Genomic DNA, 20,968 nt, shown 5'->3' with positions numbered 1-20,968 from the left:
TTCTGCAAAATATGATATAAAATGTTACAATAGAAATGTTTTTAAAATCTATCACATGCAATAAATTTGAGAACTATTACTATTTACTATTACTATTAGTATTTTTGAATATAGAAAAAAGTTTATATTTAAAAGGAAATAAGTGAATATTATCCAAATATGGATTAGAAATTTTTATTTTTTGTTTGTCAGTTTTTAGTTTTTGTAATCAAGAATATTACGCAAATAAAATATCATTGTCTTATATATATTACGTATTCTTTTTATTGAACATATTTCAGAAATCATATTTACATTTATTATATTAATCAGATTGCAAATACCATAATAAAAACATAATCATAATAAAAACACTAAGTTTATTTTATATATAATTTTTATTGTAACTTTTTATTAGCAGTACTCTAAATATAATAGATTAATAAATTTAAATATTATTTCTGAAGTACTTTAAATTTTTTTAAATAAGAATTTTGTAATCTGCTTGTAAATAAATTACAAGATTACGGATTACAGATTAAATTTATTATATTCAGAGGATTACAATCAACAATATTTCAAAAAGGTTTCAGCCATTTCAGTAATTTTTTGGTAATATTCCAAAAATATCGCAGATTTTTTCAATAACCTTACAGCAACTTTTCTACAAGGTTTCAATTGCAAGAATCGTGGACATTTTGCTATTTCAGAGCTGTCTTAGAAATATTGCAGACATATGTATTTCGCAACTTTTATGAAATGTTTCACTTTTCACTTGACATATTTCTGAGATATCTCTGAAAAATTTCAGTACTGTATGGATCACTGAATTTGCTTCTAATACAAATGACGTAGAAATATAATTTTTCAATTTCTAGCGACTCGTTTTGCTCATTGTGGAAGCATTTGCAAAAAAGATAACTTTGATCTCAGAGTGACGATACTCTCTCTTATAAGGATTCGCGTTTCAAATTTAATCCTTAGGCAGGCAACGTGAGTCTATTATAAACTGCTTCGAATTTTGGGAACTCTTAATCTTTTCGTGCAATAATTATTGATTACAGTTGGATGAGCCTAAACATTGTATTTAGCGAATATATCATATTCGTGCGTTTCTATATGGCAAGAGAGGGAAAGAGAATATGACGATGGTAACGTGAAAAAGTAACGTCGGAACAACGTTTAATCAGCACGGTAGCGAACAAAAACTACAGAGCAAAAGATAAGGACGGGACTATTTTCTAGCTGTTAACAACGCAGCATTGAAACACGACACATGATATCTGCGGCATGGTATTTGCGAGACATTTGGATAAAGAGTGGAATGAGGATTTGGTTGCGTCGACAATTGAAATGAAGTAACCTGCTATCTCTTTTTAGACAATTGTATCTTTAATATACAATTAATAAAATTTAAAAGGAGAATTTATTTAAAATTAGTACTCTAAACGACTTGTTGATGCAGTGGCTTTATCAGACTATAATTTATAAATTCATACTTCACTTTATATTTAAAAGAAACCGTAAAAAGTTATCAACTTATTTTGTGTTTTTGCTCTGAAATACATTTGTTTCACAAATTACACAATACAACAAAAATAGACAAACTTTTGACCTAAGAACAATATTTTTTTTATTTTTGTACGATTATTTTTCATTGAGTTATAGAGATTTGAAGGTAACCATTTTTATGCGAAGCAATATCAGGATGATTTAAAACAACCTGATATCCTTGCAATTCTTGAGCAATTGAATTCTGAAACGATTTTTCCTTTTGCAAAACTTTGTCCGAAGCATAGTTTTCGAGTTATAATTGAAAATAGTTTGCTACTTACGAGTCCGATACAACGGGCAGGCAGAGACGACGCAATGCGTCATAAAACGATCATAAACACTTGACAGTCTCATTATGCGTTGCACGTCCCTGCCTGCCCGTTGTACCGGACTCGTAACTTTGCTACCTATTTTCTTCAATTATAACTCAAAAACTAAACTTCGGATAAAATTTTGCAAAAGGAAAAATCGTCTCAGAATTCGCTCAAAAATATGACATTGCAAGGACATCAGGTTGTTTTGAATCATCCTGATATTGCTTCGCATGAAAATGGTTACCTTCAATCTCCATAACTCAATGAAAAATGATCGTACAAAAATAAAAAAAAATATCATTTTAAAGGTGAAAGATAGCGGCACAGGGTGGCGTAAGCGAAATCTTAAAAAAAAATTATTTTTGATGTAACAACGTGTTGAATATGATCAAAATCGACATTTTTGGCCCATTTTACCCAATTTTTTTATAAAAATGTGACGTGATAGACAAATTCTGAATGCGGGATCGTTTTCAGCGACCAAAAATACGTTGGAAAGCATTGGTTTTGTTTGTAGGCCAAAATCGTGTTGAACTGTGTTATTGGTCCATTATACTAAATATTTTTTATTAACCATCAAATTAATTAACAGCGTATGGCATGAAATGTTTCTCATCTGTTTGTTAAACGTTTATTTTTTTCTTCTATATAATAAGATATATAATAAGATAATATATATAAAAGCAGTCTACAATATATCGATCGATCGATGATTGCGCTAGTATTTTAGATTACAGTTTATTCCATATGAGATTTTTTTTACGTAGATTTTTCTTACAAAGACATTATTTTCTCAGGAGATAGTGTATATATTTATCGAAATAAAATGCACATAGGATTCCGCGTTAGAACCTGAGACGCAGCAACGCGCATTATCTAATCTTGGCGCAAGCCGCAGCTGCGATTGTTTAAAAATATATTCCGACCGCTAATCCTCTTTTCTTCCTTTTCCTGTTGCCCCATGGTTCTCGACTATGTTACAACTATTCTTTCATGATAATTAACAATTTATTAAATTATGTATCTTCGTTGTTTTATATCATTTATATTTTTGCGTATTATTCTTTAAGAATTTGACTGTTTATCGTACATATGTCTAGCGTCGTTTACCTTCTAGTGTCATTTACACAAGCATTATTTCGTCTCAAGTAGTCGAAGAAGTAGCATCATTTTAAGTCGTATCAAGTTACGTATCAAGTTAAGTCACAATATGATGACACATTCATCAGATAAACAGTATTAAGTCATTAAAATCAGACATTAAAATCATATTCCATAATCACACAACTTCATTTTCTGAAACATTGAAATTTAAAACGATGCCAGATAACTCTCCCACTGAAATTGTCGATACAATTGCTGAAAGGTACACGGTTGGAGAGCGGTTTGGAGTCAAAAAATACCACGGAAGTGACGAGCCATAAGGTCCGCGTCTCCATCCGCGTGTGAGCGCGAACACACGCACGCACGCACAACAGAGATGTAAATCCGACCATATAACCTCCATACGATGTACTTTGGGTAATGCTAATGCCGACGGTACTGTAAACTTCAAGCCTCATAACTCGAAAAATGCTTAATGAAAAATACTTTATCATAGTATTTTGAAAAGCTCTCGAGGTCAGCTATAAGAATATACAATGAAAAATAGAGGTTTCCATTTAAAAAATTGAAGGTGACCTTTACGTGAACTTCAAACGACTATCCAAGGACAAACCGGGTGTTTTCCATTTAGTGACACAAGTCGATATAAGGTGATTCCTAGTACCATTTCTGCTTTCCATTACATTTGTGTCGCTTTTTGTCAATGACACAAGTCGACTTCGATTGACTTTACTCAAATGGTGAGTCTAGCATGGTTAAACGTGATTGACCAAATGCTTTCCATTTATTGTATTTGAGGTTATTAACTTGAATTGACACAAGTTGACACAAGCGCATATAAATGGAAAACATCCACCAATGATACCATCTTATGTCCCCCTCGAAGTCATAAAACTTTTGTACAAAACATTTTTTTCTGAAATCCCATGATTTCCAGATATTTGACTATTTAAAATAAAATGGGACGCCCTGTATATACAGGGCACAGTTATTGCTTTTAAGAAAAAATATGTAATTTGCAACATGCAGCTGCATACTTTTTTTTAAAAGCAATTATGTGTTTTCTTTATATGAATTGATTTGTCTCATTATTTTGTGCATAAAAGTATTAAGGTAAGATTCTTGAAAACTGAATGTTTTACAAGATATTTTGTATTTTATGTCAAAATATTGTAACTTACAAGCTTCATAACTCGAAAAATACTTAATAAAAAATAATTTTATTATAGTGTTTTGAAAAGCTCTTGACACCAGCTATTAGATTCTGGAATAAAAAAATAGGGTGTTCCATTTAAAAAAACAAAGTTGACCTCCATATAACCTTGGTACGTATACCCTAGGTTAAACCAATGTCACCATCGGATGTCCCCCTCCAAACCCAATAACTTTTGCAGAGAATATTTTTTTATCTGACCATTTCCTGCGAAGTTAACAGGGGTGGTCAGTTAAAATGGAACACCCTGTATATATAGGATAGACTGAGAGAGAAAGAGAATGAGACAACGTGCTCACGGACTCAACGCGCTTCTTTCTCTCTCACTCTACCGTAACTTTCAAACCTTATAACTCGGAAAATACTCAATGGGAAGGAACGTTATTATTAATAGTGTTTTGAAAAGCTCTCGAAGTCAGCTACAAGAATACGCAATCAAAAATGGAGGTTTTCATTTAAGAAATTAAAGGTGACCTTCATGTGATCTTCAAACAGCTATCCAAGATCAAATCAATGACACCATCTTAGTCTGTCCCACTAGAAGTCACAAAACTTTTGTATGAAACATTTTTCTCAAAAATGCTTTGTTATCGAGATATTTCAAAAGTCCGGGTCTTTTCCCCCATCCTGTATGTGTATACAGGATGTCCCATTTTAAAAAACCCATTGGAATATCTTTTTAGAAAAACGTTTTAGAGAAAAACGTTTTAGAGAAAAACGTTTTAAACAAAAGTTGTAGGATTCAGAAGGGGACATCGGATGATGACCTTGTCTTTGTCACAGATATCTTTTTTCAAGATCATTTAAAGGTCAACTTTTGTTTCTCAAATAGAATGGCCTATTTTTGATACCGAAAATCGATAGAGGAGAAAATTTTACGTTAAAAACATGTAGCAACATGTGAGGTCAAATTGACCCAAAGGGTCATTTTAAAGTAAAAAAAAATTTTACTCCAAAAATGAAAAAAGCATATCAGAATTTGGGGCTGTTCTGAATACACAATGTTCTTCAAACGAGAGATGACGATTTTGCAGTAAAAAAAAATTTGTCGAACCTTTTCAATGTTATCAGTATTTCGAGGCCTAAAAGGGAGGCCACTCCTAACGTCATCGTAACCATCTTCTCGCCCATCATAAAACCAACGAAAAAATGTTTGACCAACGAAAAAATGTCCGGAAATGTTGGAGTTAGTACTCCATAGGCTGCACGCACCATTTCATTTTCTGTCATAGTTTTTTATCCGTTTTTTTATCCGTTTTAAAACAAAATTTTATCGCTAATCGTTGTTCGATGCTTAGCACCATGACAGCAGGGTATTACTATGTTATATTCAACAAAGAATTATCTCCGAACGCACATTTTCACACAAACGAAATTAATCAATCGGAAGTTGGCGCTGCGAATAAAAGTAATTATAAACTTGAAGTCTAGGCTTATAATTTTCAAATAGATATAGTGGTAGGAGGATCTCAAGCCCAAGTAGATCGTATTTCTTGATATATATTTTTTTATTACACCAATGTTAGAACAAACGTTTTGGCTGATCATTCAACCATCTTCAGTGTTCCTTTTAAGGGGGAACACCACGGTGACGGTTTCAAAAAATCGATTTTTTTTTTTTTTGAATTTTTGTGATGTTTGGAGTCTTAAAAATATGTCCCTATAATATTATGGTGAAATTCGTAACGGAACTATAGTAAATATGTCATAGAGTAGAACTTGGTCAGATGCCGCTAGTAGAACCGGCCGCGCGCTACCTGAAAAGATTCGGTAGTCCCCTTGATCTGTCTGTAGGGAGTTTTACCGGTATTCTTTTGTTGTCTACGTGCTTGAGTTCTATTGCTTCAGAAGGCACTTCATATGCACTCGGATTGAACGCACTTTGGTTTGTTACAAAATTTTATCGTTTTATATGAACCAATTAGTTGTAAAACTTTAAACGCGTTTTTCTCGAAACCACGTTTTTGTAACTGGGCGCTCTCATATCTCGGCCAATTTTTATCCGAATAACTTGAAATTTGGACAGAATGTTTACAACAAAATTGTCTTCAGTTGCACGTACGGATTTTTCAATCGGATTATTAGTTTTTGAAAAACAATTAAAGAAGTAACGAATTTTTGTTGAAAAATCGAAAACTTTTTTTTTAAACAGTGCCATTTTGTCAAAAATTATTTTATCAAAAAATCCGTACGTGCAACTAAAACTACATTCATATACTTTCAATCACAATTTAAAAAATTTATTTTAGAGCTCCCGTTCAGATGCAGCACGAGCGCCCGTGCACCCATGTTTTTTCAGACGAGGTGCACATTAATCACCATAGTTATTATAAATATGAATATTATTTTATGAAATTTTTTTTGTAACATAATATAAGTATGTACTTTTAACATATATAGTTTATAAATTAAACAAACTATTAGATAATGAAAAAAAAATTCACGAAAATAGCCTTTTTTTTCGGCCGTCACCCTGGTGTTCCCCCTTAATCTGTACTTAAAACTATGTTGATTCAATTCACCATTATTAAGGTCTATACTGGTGATCACTTATGTGATTGTGAGAAATTGCAGTTGCGGTGTTAATCTCAAGTCATCATGTTCTCAACTGTGAATCCTATTTATATTTATTTATTTATTTATATTATATTCTTCAAATCTATTCTTATAGAACGATTGCTCCTTAATCGCTTTTTTAATTCCTATGTTAGAGTTTTAATTTTTGTTAAGTTTTTATTTATAAAAATTTATAAATGTTGATTATTTGATGCGTACGATCAGTGTTACCAACTATTAAAAACAATGATGCATAGAAAGCTAGATTTTTACAAATCTTTTAAACTGCCATATAAACTCAATATTCTTGAAAAATTATTTTTATATAAATACATATATAAGATGTTTTAAATTTAAGATTTAATCTTTACATCGCGGTTGAAATTCTCTTTATCAATTCTTAATAATAATATACATAATTATTTCTCATCCGTCTCAACAAATAAAAATTAAAAATTATTTTTTTCGGGTCTTTATGGAATAATTTCTTAATAATATTATATTATAATTTTCTCAAGAATAAATGCATTTTTAAATCCTTCTGCCTTTTAGTAATATTGACTGTCATTTGTCAATACTTATAATGTAATAAAACATATGAGTGTTATACATTTATGTGCTATATTGCAACAAAATCTTTCTTTAAAATGTTTTTTACTGCCAAATATGTCTCGTAGGGCTGCAATAAGTCATCATCAAATTATTGACACTGTTATTAATTTTGATATTATTAATGATAAAACTAGGAAAATTTATCTTAAAAGTCACTCAATCTGGACAACTATTTGTAACGTGTGGAATAATTGCATGAAACCAGTGAATCTTTATTTTTACATTACTCAAAATAGAAATATTATTTTGGATCTTTATAAAAAAATAAACATTCCAATCAAAAATTGCAGTTTTGTTAAAAAATACTACATGAATTAATGAAATTTCAACTAATGTTTATACTGATAAAAAATGCCACAGTGTTCAGGTAAATTTATAAAAATTAAATATCTCAAAGTTTAATATTTCTGTTCTATGTATTTTAAATTAGTTCCAACAATATTTATAATTTTCAGTTAATTTTATATTTTATATATAAAATTTATTTTATATATAAAAAAATATAACATAAGATACTTTTTGTAGTTATCCTAAATTAGTTCTAATATTTATGATTTCCAGTCAATTTTATGTCCATAGAAAATAAAAAACAAAAATTATAAACAAACTCGACAAGAAATCTTGTAATACACAAAATAAAATTGACTGGAAATTATAAATATTGTTGGAACTAATTTAAGATACATAGAACAGAAATATTAAACTTTGACATTTAATTTTATTTATTTTAGAGAATTCATACTAAAGTCTTGAAACGTGTGCTTTTTTGACTGATTAAAATTGACTGGAAATTATAAATATTGTTGGAATTAATTTAGGATACATAGAACAGAAATATTAAACTTTGGTATTTAATTTTATTTATTTTAGACAAATTATACAAAATTTCTGAAAGGTGTGCTTTTTTGACAGATCTTAAATTAGTTTCAACATTTATAATTTTCAGTCAATTTTATCAGAATCAAAACAAAACAGTATTGTTTTACCTTTCAAAAAATTGTCGTATGTATTAAATCAAAAAAAGCTGTCGTATATATATTAAAAAAAAAAGAAATAATATCTATCAAAAAATTACCTTTTTTAAAAAAAGGTAAAAAAAAGGCGCCAAGTACACGCTCTTGTCACAACTAAAACAAAACCGTATTGTTTTATTTTTCAAAAAAATTGTTGTATATATTAAACCTTTCAAAAAAACCTGTCATATATATTAAAACCTTTCAAAAAAAACTTGTATATATTAAAATTTTGAAAAAAGCTATTATATATACTTTCTACAAAAAAATATGGTATCAGGAAATGGCACCAAGTGGGACTAAAGAACTATGAAAAAAGTTGTACACTATTTCTATAAAACTCTTCTATAAAACTCTTGTACATTAAGCTGTCGTATATATAATTAACTATATTATATACTATACTTTTTAATTTTACTATACTTTTTAACTTAATATCTTTTTATTTTGATTAAATTTTTTATATTTTTTCATTTTTTAATTAAATATTTTTATTTTTTAAATATTTAAAAAAATTTTTTTATTTTAATTTTTTGTTTTTTTATTTATGTATTAATTTTTTTATAATATATATAGTATATATAGTATAGTATATAATATAGTTAATTATATATACGACAGCTTAATGTACAAGAGTTTTATAAAAGAGTTTTATAGAAATGGTGTACAACTTTTTTCATAGTTCTTTAGTCCCACTTGGTGCCATTTCCTGATATCATATTTTTTTGTAGAAAGTATATATAATAGCTTTTTTAAAAATTTTAATATATACAAGTTTTTTTTGAAAGGTTTTAATATATATGACAATTTTTTTAAAAGATAAAACAATACGGTTTTGTTTTAGTTGTGACAAGAGCGTGTACTTGGCGCCTTTTTTTTACCTTTTTTTAAAAAAGGTAATTTTTTGATAGATATTATTTCTTTTTTTTTTTAATATATATACGACAGCTTTTTTTGATTTAATATATGACAATTTTTTGAAAGGTAAAACAATACTGTTTTGTTTTGATTCTGATAAAATTGACTGGAAATTATAAATGTTGAAACTAATTTAGGATCTGTCAAAAAAGCACACGTTTTAGAACTTTAGTATGATTTGTCTAAAATAAATAAAATTAAATACCAAAGTTTAATATTTCTGTTCTATGTATCCTAAATTAATTCCAACAATATTTATAACTTCCAGTCAATTTTAATCAGTCAAAAAAGCACACGTTTCAAGACTTTAGTATGATTTATTTAAAATAAATAAAATTAAATGTCAAAGTTTAATATTTCTGTTTTATGTATCCTAAATTAGTTCCAACAATATTTATAATTTTCAGTCAATTTTATTTTGTGTATTACAAGATTACAAGATTTCTTGTCGAGCTTATATTTATAATTTTTGTTTTTTATTTTCTATGGACATATTTTATGGACATAAAATTGACTGGAAATCATAAATATTGGAACTAATTTAGGATAATAAAACAATCTAACACATATAAAGGAAAGACTCAAATGATAACTATTAAATAATATAATAGAAAGGCATAGAGAGCCGTCGCGGGATGTTAGTGCGAAATTATAATTTTTCTTAAAGAAATTAATTTGTTAGTCTACGTGAGACAGTTAAATTTGTACACCGATCTTTGGTTCGAGATACTTAAAGTGTACGAAAATTTTAGTACATTGTTCTCACATATGGAGAATCAGTATGTATTGATAGGAATTATTGGAAAGCAAGGAAGAGAGCAAAAATATCAGGGCGCGAGTGGCTAAGCCGGGAATTGAACCCGGGTCTTCCGCTTGCCGGGCGAATGTTCTTACATCTCCTAATTTAGGATAACTACAAAAAGTATCTTATGCTATATTTTTTTTATATATAAAATATAAAATTGACTGGAAATTATAAATATTGCTGGAACTAATTTAAAATACATAGAACAGAAATATTGAACTTTGAGATATTTAATTTTATTTATTTTGGACAAATCATACACTAAAGTCTCGAATAATGTGTTTTTTTGACAGAATGTATTGTAAAATTAATTTATACAATTATACCAATCATCACTATGCCTTATAAGACCATTGTTTAGAAACTTTAGTGTATGATTTGTCTAAAATAAATAAAATTAAATATCATAGCTTAATATTTTTGTTCTATGTATCTTAAATTATTTCCAACAATATTTATAATTTCTGGTCAATTTTAATTTTGTATATTACAAGATTTCTTGTCGAGTTTATGTTTATAATTTTTGTTTCCTATTTTCTATGAATATAAAATTGACTGGAAATTATAAATATTGGAACTAATTTGGGATAATTACAAAAAGTGACTTACCATATGCTATATTTTTTTATATATAAAATTGACTGGAAATTATAAATATTGTTGGAACTAATTTAGGATACGTAGAATTGAAATATTAAACTTTGAGATATTTAATTTTATTTATTTTAGAGAAATCATACACTAAAGCTTTTTGACAAAATGTATGGTAAAATTAAAACACAACACTTATAACCTATATACATATACATTTATTTCATTTAATACATTTATAACGAATTTGATCACTCGCACTACACTGCACTACACTACTCTGGTGAACACGAATATAAAACTGGTGAACATTCAGCAGCCTTGAGTGTGCACCAGTGCAATGTAGTGCGAGTGGCCGAATTCAATATTATTCTTTTGACACATCTTCTGTAAGGTTATTTGGTAAGCGCGGCTATCTCCTATAGCGCCACTAACACAAACCTAACTACTAACATGTCAATAGCCATCTAGTGTGAAAAATGATAACTGTACATCCTAGAAAATTAATATATTTTTTGACATTTCGACTTTGGACTTTGATATGTTTATTCATAGAGCACGTAGAGCAAAAACAAGCATATTTTTATTATATATTTTGGATACGCCATCGATTGAGACTATTATCAACTCGATCGGCCCAGGCATTATTGAGTTCCGATAATCTCGGCTTTCTGGGCTCTTTGGGCTCGCGTAAAGATACACGTTCGGTCTTGCGCTGCGCGTGAACTTGGCGCGAGATACTACCGTGTCTCTTGATTAATATTAATTAATTAATACTATTACTTGACTTGACCAATTGACTACAAAACTAATGTCAAATATGACATTTTCCTAATTTCTTTGAAGTTGATGTTTTAGATTGTAATTCTGATTGTTTTTTTTTTTTTTTTTTTTTTTACTATCCACGTGAAGTTGGGGTGTTTTTTCAAAATGAGTCCCGTTGAGCGCGTTGCCTCATTCTCTTTCAAAGAAGCGCGTTGAACGCGTTGCTTCATTCTCTTTCTCTTTTACTCTACCGTAACTACCGTACTATTAAGCCTCATAACTCGAAAAGTTCGTAATAAAAAGTAACTTTATTATAGTGTTTTGAAAAGCTCTTGAAATAAGCTACAAGAATATGCAATAAAAAATGAGGAGTTCTATTTAAAAAATTTAACTTGACTTTTATGTAATCTTGCGTACTCCACTCCACTCCACTCCACTCCAAAGTCAAATTTTTATCACCATTAGGTACATTTTATTTAGCCCTACAACTTTGTCTCTTACATATTTTTTGCTATAGTTGATTGTTTTCGAGATATTTTAGGGTTTCCACACTTTTGGTAAATCCTGTATATCATATGTATATAATCTCATAAAAATTTTTTTAATTATTTAATGTTAAGTGAATTGCATTTAACCACTTCAGTGGTAAACTTTTCCGAAGAGCTTGTGCCAAAAGTGGTAAGAGTCAAAAGTTAAAATATCGAAAAAGGTGAAACACGGGTTCAAAGTTTTTCGAAAAAACTACTTTTCGAAATGGGTATGGATCATCCCCCACGCCCTGGAGGGGAGGGGGGTAAAATAGGGATAGAAAATATTAAATGGCACTATGGGTCGAGTGGAGACTCATTTGAAAGGGCTTTCCAAGACGAGAACAATGATTTTTGAAAATGTTTACTACGACCTTTCAATCAAAAGTTACGATCGTGTAAACCAAAATGTGGGGGGTCGTTAAAATATTTAACCACCTAATGATGGAGGTGAAAAAGAATTCTTTATTTCGACATTTGAAAAAAGCCTTCGTGTTCCAAGTACTATGCAAATATGTTAGAAATAATTGGTTTAAACAATTTACAGTCGTCATATTAGATTTTGCAATTTTGACATTAGATTCGAACTCAGCAGCCCAAAAAACTTTACGATATCAAATTTTATGCAAATTTGTGCAAAATTATTGGAGTTATTTAAAAATGTACACATGTGATACATTACCACGTTTTGCACTTTTTTTTTGTACATATATGATACATTACCACTCAACTGGTTAATAATCTATACTCGCGTTTAGAGATAAAATTGATATCTTGCTCGTGATGCATCCCGTAACTATGAAATCTCTACGACTATATCGATAAATCGGCCATATCACGACTTGTAATCGGGCAATTTGTTCATTCGTTCAATATATTGCACGCGAGCTCAAGTATCTTATAGCGTTTTTGATTGAACGGATTTTGATCCATCGCGGATCAATTAATCACTATTTTACTATGAATTCAAGTTTTTTATCGGCGGAGACGATGCAATGACGTCATTAATCAATCTTGAGTCGATCAAAATCCATTCAATCGAAAACGCTATTAGATCACGAGACATTTACCCATTGCTATACAACATTGGAAATTACGTCCTTCATCGGTATTGATATCTGCTCGCGAATCTCATTTATAAAATACGCGCAAAAATGACATGTAAAACATCATGGCCGTAGATGTTCTTTCGGGAAAGTTCCAATTGCGCACAGAATAAATCGGACACAACAGGTTGAATGAATCAGACACAGGTCCAATCAGACACAATAAGAAACGGACACACAGTAATTGCAATCGGACACATGCTCCGTGACAGTTTTTCTAACCTTAAAAATGTTACTTCTAATGACTTGTTGTTTTTTATGCCTCGGAATTAATCGACGATGAACAGAAATAGAGTTATGAATATAAATAAAATTAATCAAGAATTCGATTAAGATGAAACAAACTAAAAACCATGAATAATATAACTATTTTTTAAATTCATGCAAGTATTCAATTTTGTGATGTATGAAGAGAGATATGAATTTATATAATATATATTTTTTTATATAATATATATATTTATATAAATTATAATATATTATATAATACATATAGAGTAGAGAAAAAAATCTACAATAACTAGACAAGAAACGATTTTTTTGCATGATTGTTCTATGATTTTCTTCTCACTTTATATAATGTTTATTTTTTTGTACTAAAAATTAAATTAAGATATGTCGCATGTTCTTTATTAAAAATATTATTTTAAGATGTAATTTTAATATTATTTTTACAATATAAAATATTATAATATAACAAAATCAGTAGTATATTTAATTAAAATTTTCAATAAGAATTACATATTTTTATTTTTTATAGTACAATAAGAATATGTGTGCAATAATTAGTTTATAAATAATTTCAGATATCAGTTAATCAGTATATTTAATACGATATAAAATATAATATTTATTTAAAATCAACCAATTAAAATTAATTACAATTCAAGATAAAACTTATAGTTATTTTCAGTTCTAATTGAACGACAAGAATAGTGGACTTGTCTATAAATGCGATCTTTTATGAAATCTCATGGTTTCTTTTTCTGCTTTTTATGTTCATTCTTCTTTTTCATTGTAAAGTCAACGCAGCAAAGACGCATCGCGCGCTTGTTCGTGCTTTGTCTCACCTTGTTCGACCGCGTGTGACGCGCGCAAGCAAGGAGATCGATATTCATTCCGCGCGAGAGGGAGATAAATTTTTGCACGGCAACGAGATATATCCGGAAATAGGTCCGCGACAATAATAGATACCGACAGCAGCGCATGGTACCCCCCCTCCCCCCCCTCTCTCTCTCTCTCTCTCGCGCGCGCTTTTTCCCCTTTTCCTCCTGTCTCTGCGTGCATGCGTAACTAAACTAGTCTAAAAACAATTTAATTTTTTGCTTTTGAAAATTGCTGAGTATTATTGTAATTGGTATACCAAACATTATACACTTTTTGCAATTGTTCTGTGAATCATACACCTGTCAAAATCACTCTTATTCTATTAGGCATGGACTCTGCAACACCTCTAAATATATCTATTGAGATCTGGTTAAACCAAGACGTTAACAGCAGTTCTTTTAATTGCTGTAAATTGTGAACGGGGTTATCTTCCACATAAATAATAGGACCCAGAATAAGAGCAGTTTTAGTAGTACATGGAGGATCAACACAATATTAGGTAGGTGGTCATAATGTTTTGGCTCATCAGTATAGCTTGTTTCGTGTTATAATAGAATTTATATATTTACAATTAATACATAATACCATATATCTTTCTATTGAAAAAAAGAATTAGTTGGAAAAATGTAACGATATGTTTTTTTTATTCTATATTTTTAACATACTATATTTTTATATTGTACATACCTGCATATACTAAGGTGACCAACTGTCCCAAATTAGGAGGGACAGTCCCAAATTTTAACTCTTTGTTCCACTTTACAACGCGTCCCAAATTTTGTTTTAAATTAAGATGATTATGAATTGTCCCTCTTTTTTTAGAGGTACATACCAAATGCAGTTACTTAAAAAAATAATAAAGAAAAAAAATTATTAAGCTATCTAGTGAATACATCCAAAAGTACGACCGCTCACTGAGCGCTTAGTGAGCGGCTGTTCGTGATTGGTATGTTTTTATACTTTGGAATATATTTTTATAACTTTAAAGTAAGGTTATGTTTGATGGAAACGTGTTATAATATACGTTTAATTTACTATATCAATACATGATGTGTTGTTTTTCTCTTATATTAGTGTAATAAATATTAATATTAAAAGAGAAACATATAAGGGTGTTTCATAATGTCCGTGCCAACGCTCGTGTGCTGGTAGAGTGCGGTAAACTGAATAGAAAAGTCCTTTACCGTTTTGCAATTTTTGCAATAATAATTGAGATATTAATTGAAAAGGATTGACGAATAATCACGCGTTGTGCGCGGCTAGACCATGGGCTGTACACTCTAGGCGTAACAGCAACAAGGATCGCATGGCAACGAAAGATGACAACGCAAAATACTCCTGCTCTCGCCATGCGTTATTATTTTTCGTTGCCGTGCGATCCTCGTTGCTGTCACGCCTAGAGTGTACAGCCCATGGTCTAGCCGCGTACAACGCGTGATTATTCGTTAAATTATATATTATTGATATATCATATTGTTTTATTTATTTTTCAGATCAAAATATAATTTTAAAATTAGAACTTTACATAAAATAAAGAAAGAAAACAGGAATCAAAAAAGAAAATGTGTGTTTAATGATAAACTGAAGAAAGAATTTCCCAGTTTTAAATTATTTAAATCAGATTCACAATTTGATTTACAATGTAATATTTGTTCAAGACAGTTTTCAATTCAAGGAGGTGGACGGTACGATATTACAAAACATATTTCATCGGAGAAGCATAAGAAATATTTGAATATTGCAAGTTTATCCTCAAAAGTATCAGATTATTTTAGAAATTATCAATTTGGTGATCAGAAAGAATGTTTAGCTGTTAAAGAAGGCACCTTTGCATATCATAATATTATGCATTGTCAGAGTTTTCGTTCGATGGATTGCACGTCAAAAATTATAAAAAAGTTTTTCGAAAAAAAATTTGCATTGCGTAGAACAGGGCTCGGAATTATTTCATCTTTTCGGCCGATTCTCGTGGTACACGCCTCCTTTTCTCTCTTTACCGCGCGCGCGGCAGCCGCTAGGGCCAGCGCTGCCGAGCGTTAGGAGCGGCGCTATCCGATTAATGTTAAAAAAATTTATTAAAAATATTTTTTTCCTCAATAGCAATAGTACCTCATGGGTGACGTGGAAATCTATTGAAATATTTTCACATAATAAATTTAAAAATAAAAAAAATATTTTTAATAAATTTTTTTAACTTTTAATGATCAAGGGAGAAGAACCTAACATTTATCGAATAGCGCCGCTCCTAACGCTGGCCCTAGCGGCTGCCGCGCGCGCGGTAAGAAGAGGAAAGGAGGTGTATACCATAAGAATCGGCCGAAAAGATGAAATAATTCCGAACCCTGGCGTAGAACAAAGCGTGAAGCAATTATAACAGATGTATTTTCTCCATTAGCTAAAAATCAAATCAAGGAAGATCTAAATAAGTATAACTATATTACTATATTCTCAGATACTACAAATCACAAGGATATCAAACTATTTCCAATTTTAGTACAATATTTTCATTTTGAAAAAGGGATACAAATAAAACTTCTGAAGATGTTATCAATTACTCAGGAAACAGCTGAAGTGTTATCTAACGAAATTATAAGATGTTTTAATAAAGAAAATATAACAGAAAAATTAATTGGAATATCTGGAGACAATACTAATACTAACTTTGGAGGCAAAGAACGAAAAGGTCGAAATAATATTTACAAAAGAATAATTAATCATGTTAGAGGTAAAAATATTTTTGGAGCTGGCTGTTGTTGTCATATATTAAATAACACTATTCAAACTTCAGCGGATACATTGCCTGTTTCCATTGAATTAATTATAATTAAAATATTGTCATTTCCACATATATACTGTACGATCTTCAAAACTTGCTGAAATATGTGATAAGAAAATATTAGACAATGCCAGAACAAGGTGGCTATCTCTAATGCCTTCTATTGAAAGGTTATTAAAATTATATAAAACCTTAAAACAATACTTTTTGAAAGAAATTGACAATTGCTCATTAATATTGAAAGAATTTTTTAATAATCCACTGTCCAAAGTATGGTTACTGTTTATTCATAGTAAAGCTGCTATCTTTCAGAATGCAATACTAAAAATTGAACGATCAACCGCAACAATTATGGAAATATATGATGTTATTATTGATGTAATTGATAGTTATAGATATTGATTACAAGAATCATTTAAACAGTTAAGTGTTAAGGCTCAACTTGCTCAGTTAACTGAATTTGATAATTTGCTGTTTAAGAAACATTCAGAAATTTTTTATATTATACAATTTGTATAAATTATTTAAATTCTTGGACTGGCCATCTTAATATATAAAGTCAAATATTTTTCTTTTTTCATTATTAAAAACTAAAATTGAATGAAATAGTGTTCAAGAAACGATTCAAATGTTGGGAAAAAAATATTCATTTATAAAAATTGATGATAATATTTTAATTAACAAAATAAGAAGAGTAAATATGTATGTTTCTAATGACAAAATAAAAGATTGGTATGATAATAATAAAAAAGTTGATCAACGATGGATTGAAATATTTCAACATTTTAGTCTGCAGCACATTGACATTAAGAATTTGAAAATACTCATTGAATTTGGCTTATGTCTTCCAGGGACAAATGTCTGTGTCGAACAAGGTTTTTCTTTAATTAATCAAATATGAACTCCTGAAAAAACACAATTATTAGTAAAAATAATGGAACTGTGAACTCATAATAAGTGTGAAATATAATTTTCAACTATCGTGTGAAGAATTTTATGATATTTTATTTTAAAAAACCCAGATATTATTCATAAAATACATTCAGTAGAAAAGTACAAGTTTAAAAAATAAAATGTGATCTCGTAACTTGATCCTTTTATTTTGTAATTTTTGTTGTGATCTCATGTGATGTTATACATTAAGTGTTATTAACAAAGATAATAATATAATATTGTTCATGTTTCATTAATAATTATAAAAAAATGTTTAAAATTTAATTACGACAATTAATATTGAATTTTTTTTTAAATGTCCCTCTTTCTCTTCTTAAGGAGTTGGTCACCTTAGCATATACATGTATTGTAAAAGTATTTTATCTTGATTAAAGATCGGTTGCATATTCAAAAGTCAACAATCACGCATCATTTTCATCATTCCTTACATCAAAGTCGTATTTGTATCGCATAAACGTTTTGTAATGCAATCAAAATACACACATAACTCGTTTTGATTAACCAGTGAATTTTCGTGATTAACTTTAAGTAATGTGTTTATAAATTTCAATCACGTTTTTTCAATGTTACGTTTTTCAAGTAATCGAAATTATTATAATCCTCATGAATAAAAATCATGCAAAATAGATTCAGTCGCCAAAGACGAATCCATGTGTATTGATTCGAATATCGAGAATACACACCACAGTGTCACTCTTGTTAATCGGTAGGACAGCAATGTTGAATATTAATTGACATTGGCAATGTCGTCCATTCAATAGAATATTCATCTGTTTCGGGAATGAATCAGGGAATACCCTGAGACTACATTAGAATCAGAAGAGAAAAAAGTAGACAAGCGTCCTTGTCGATCAAATCCTCAAACGAGTTTTATTAAAGCTATCACCACTTCCACGGAAAAAAAATTTAACTGTCACAGCTAAAAACTAGGTCCTGTAACTAAACTTCGCTTGTATTATAGGGACACCTAAAGTTGTTGTTGCGAGATCTATTTTTATTAGCTGAAAGGCTTGTAACTGTGGCAGCTAAAGATTTAGCTGCAGTACACACTGCAGAAAATAGCTATGGCAATATGCATAACAACAATTAGTTGTGACGCGCACATTGTTTAGCTGTTAGAGCTGTAAGTTTTGGTATCATTGTTAATATTTTAGCTATGTCAGCAAATCTATCCAAAATGACGTTTATATTCGAGGTTTGTCCCACAGCTAAAATAATATCAATGGCAGTGAAAATGGTATATATAAACGGTAGCTATAATTGATAGTTAAATAATTTTATTGACTTATGGAGGCTAAAAAATATAAGGAAAAAGTAAAATCACACATGCAAAATTATATTTTTATATTTACCTTCTTTATACATATATGAGTACTAATTCTTATTATACATAACTAATACACTAAAATACAAAATTACGCCGATATACATTGCAAAAACAATTTTGTTGAAAAAAGTATTATAAGTGTATTGTAAAAGAGATTACTTAGTATTACGAAATTATATTTAATATTATAAGTACTTAACAATAACGCATATAACGTGTGTGCTCTTTTCATATAAAATTAATAAATAAAAAAATATACTTATTTTAACATAAAATATCTTCATATAAGATATATGGTATTGTATTACACACACAAACATGTAAACAGACTCAGGAAAGTATGACATTAGGTGAAAAGTAATATCACACAGGATGATGTAAAATAATATATCGCTCACCAGTTGCCATAGTATAAATGAACAAAGGAAAAGGATCCAATAAGTCTTCATATTTAATAAAAATCCACTTAGTACTTCGTTCTACTTCAAAACCACCAATATCACAATTAAGGCCCATATTTAGAACAGAGGAACAAATAAAAAAAAGATTATTTTGATGAAGAATAATGTGTTGAATTTCTGCAAAAATAGGACAGGAATTTTCGTCCGTTCCACAAACCAATACCATTTTGGATTGATACCGAGTACCTTTATAATTAACACAGTTTGTAATAAAAGAATATGGATCACGAAGTATATTAGTTGGCAAAAATGGTGCAAAATAGTTAAAGCGATCGTGTTTAGTAATATTAATATTTCCTGATCCTACTTCAAAAGTTGGAATAATACTTTCCTGAGCCATTAGTTTATAACAAAACGAAAGTTGATAACGAGTAGCAATGGAAAAAGCAATATTTTTTCTTGACGTTATAACTTTAGCAATTTTCTTAAGAGCTTTATGAAATCCTTCAAGCCTCATCGCAGATAATAAAATAAGTGGACCAGATTGCATCATGACGCGTGAATAGTGAACAAGATGATGATGTTTTGGTTTTAAACGTTCGTTCGTGCATTTCATATATTGGTTATGGTGTTCCAAAACTAATACTTTAAATGCAGATGCAAAATCGTCTGACACTGATCTACTTTGCAAAAGTTCAAGAATTTCTTTTAATAACAAATACAATTTCCAAAATGGATCATTATATGATTTCACACGATGTCCAATAATAACACCGAAAAGTCTACAAAAGATAAACATTTCTGAGGCTGTCATTTTTAGTTTGCTTTTTGTTGCAAAATCATTATCAATATAAGGTGGTTTATTTTGTACACCAGGACCATAATGAAACATTTGCACACTGTGATTGAGATTTGACAAGTTAAAATCACCGATGTCAATAAAATGACTTATTATTGAAATCATATCATAGTAAGCAATACCTTCTAAAACATCATGCATGATGTCAACATAAGCATTATCAGTCACATGAAATGAATTGACTTCATTAAAGACGCATTCTTCTGTAATTCCAGTAAGTGAACTATTTTCTAAGGCTAAATCAGTTACATAAGATGTATGTGTTCTGAGAACAGTTTCGTCTTCAAGACAGGTAGTTCCACAAAGAGTGCGATGTAATTTGCAAAATCTACATGCATAGTTAGCACGAAAACTTTGAAGAAAACCACACATAGCATGGAGTCCTAAATTGTCGCCAAATAGTAAACCTAGTACAAAGTAGATTTTATGGATATTACCGTTTATAGTAACTGTTATCCCGTTTTGTTCTAAAAAATTAAGCTCCTCA

At 29.6% G+C, this 20,968-nt stretch overlaps 2 protein-coding genes across 4 annotated transcripts in view; one reads left to right on the top strand and one right to left on the bottom strand.

Annotated features, from left to right (window-relative positions):
- Src64B (Tyrosine-protein kinase Src64B) overlaps positions 1-20,968 on the top strand; it is a 77,862-nt gene that overhangs the window by 10,492 nt on the left and 46,402 nt on the right. Inside the window, exon 2 of one of the 3 annotated variants that reach the window (XM_067351535.1) lies at positions 14,491-14,663. The exons of the other annotated variants lie outside the window; for them this stretch is intronic. The gene's annotated coding sequence lies outside the window, so the exon portion shown is untranslated. The remainder of the gene's footprint in view (positions 1-14,490; positions 14,664-20,968) is intronic. 3 annotated transcript variants of the gene reach the window in all.
- Positions 1-20,968, bottom strand: part of LOC105672789 (uncharacterized) — a 46,178-nt gene that overhangs the window by 10,227 nt on the left and 14,983 nt on the right. The window lies entirely within an intron of this gene.

The sequence above is a fragment of the Linepithema humile genome, chromosome 3 (assembly GCF_040581485.1).
Source record: "Linepithema humile isolate Giens D197 chromosome 3, Lhum_UNIL_v1.0, whole genome shotgun sequence".
Taxonomy (NCBI): domain Eukaryota; kingdom Metazoa; phylum Arthropoda; class Insecta; order Hymenoptera; family Formicidae; genus Linepithema; species Linepithema humile.
This window is presented reverse-complemented; position numbering and strand designations above follow the sequence as displayed.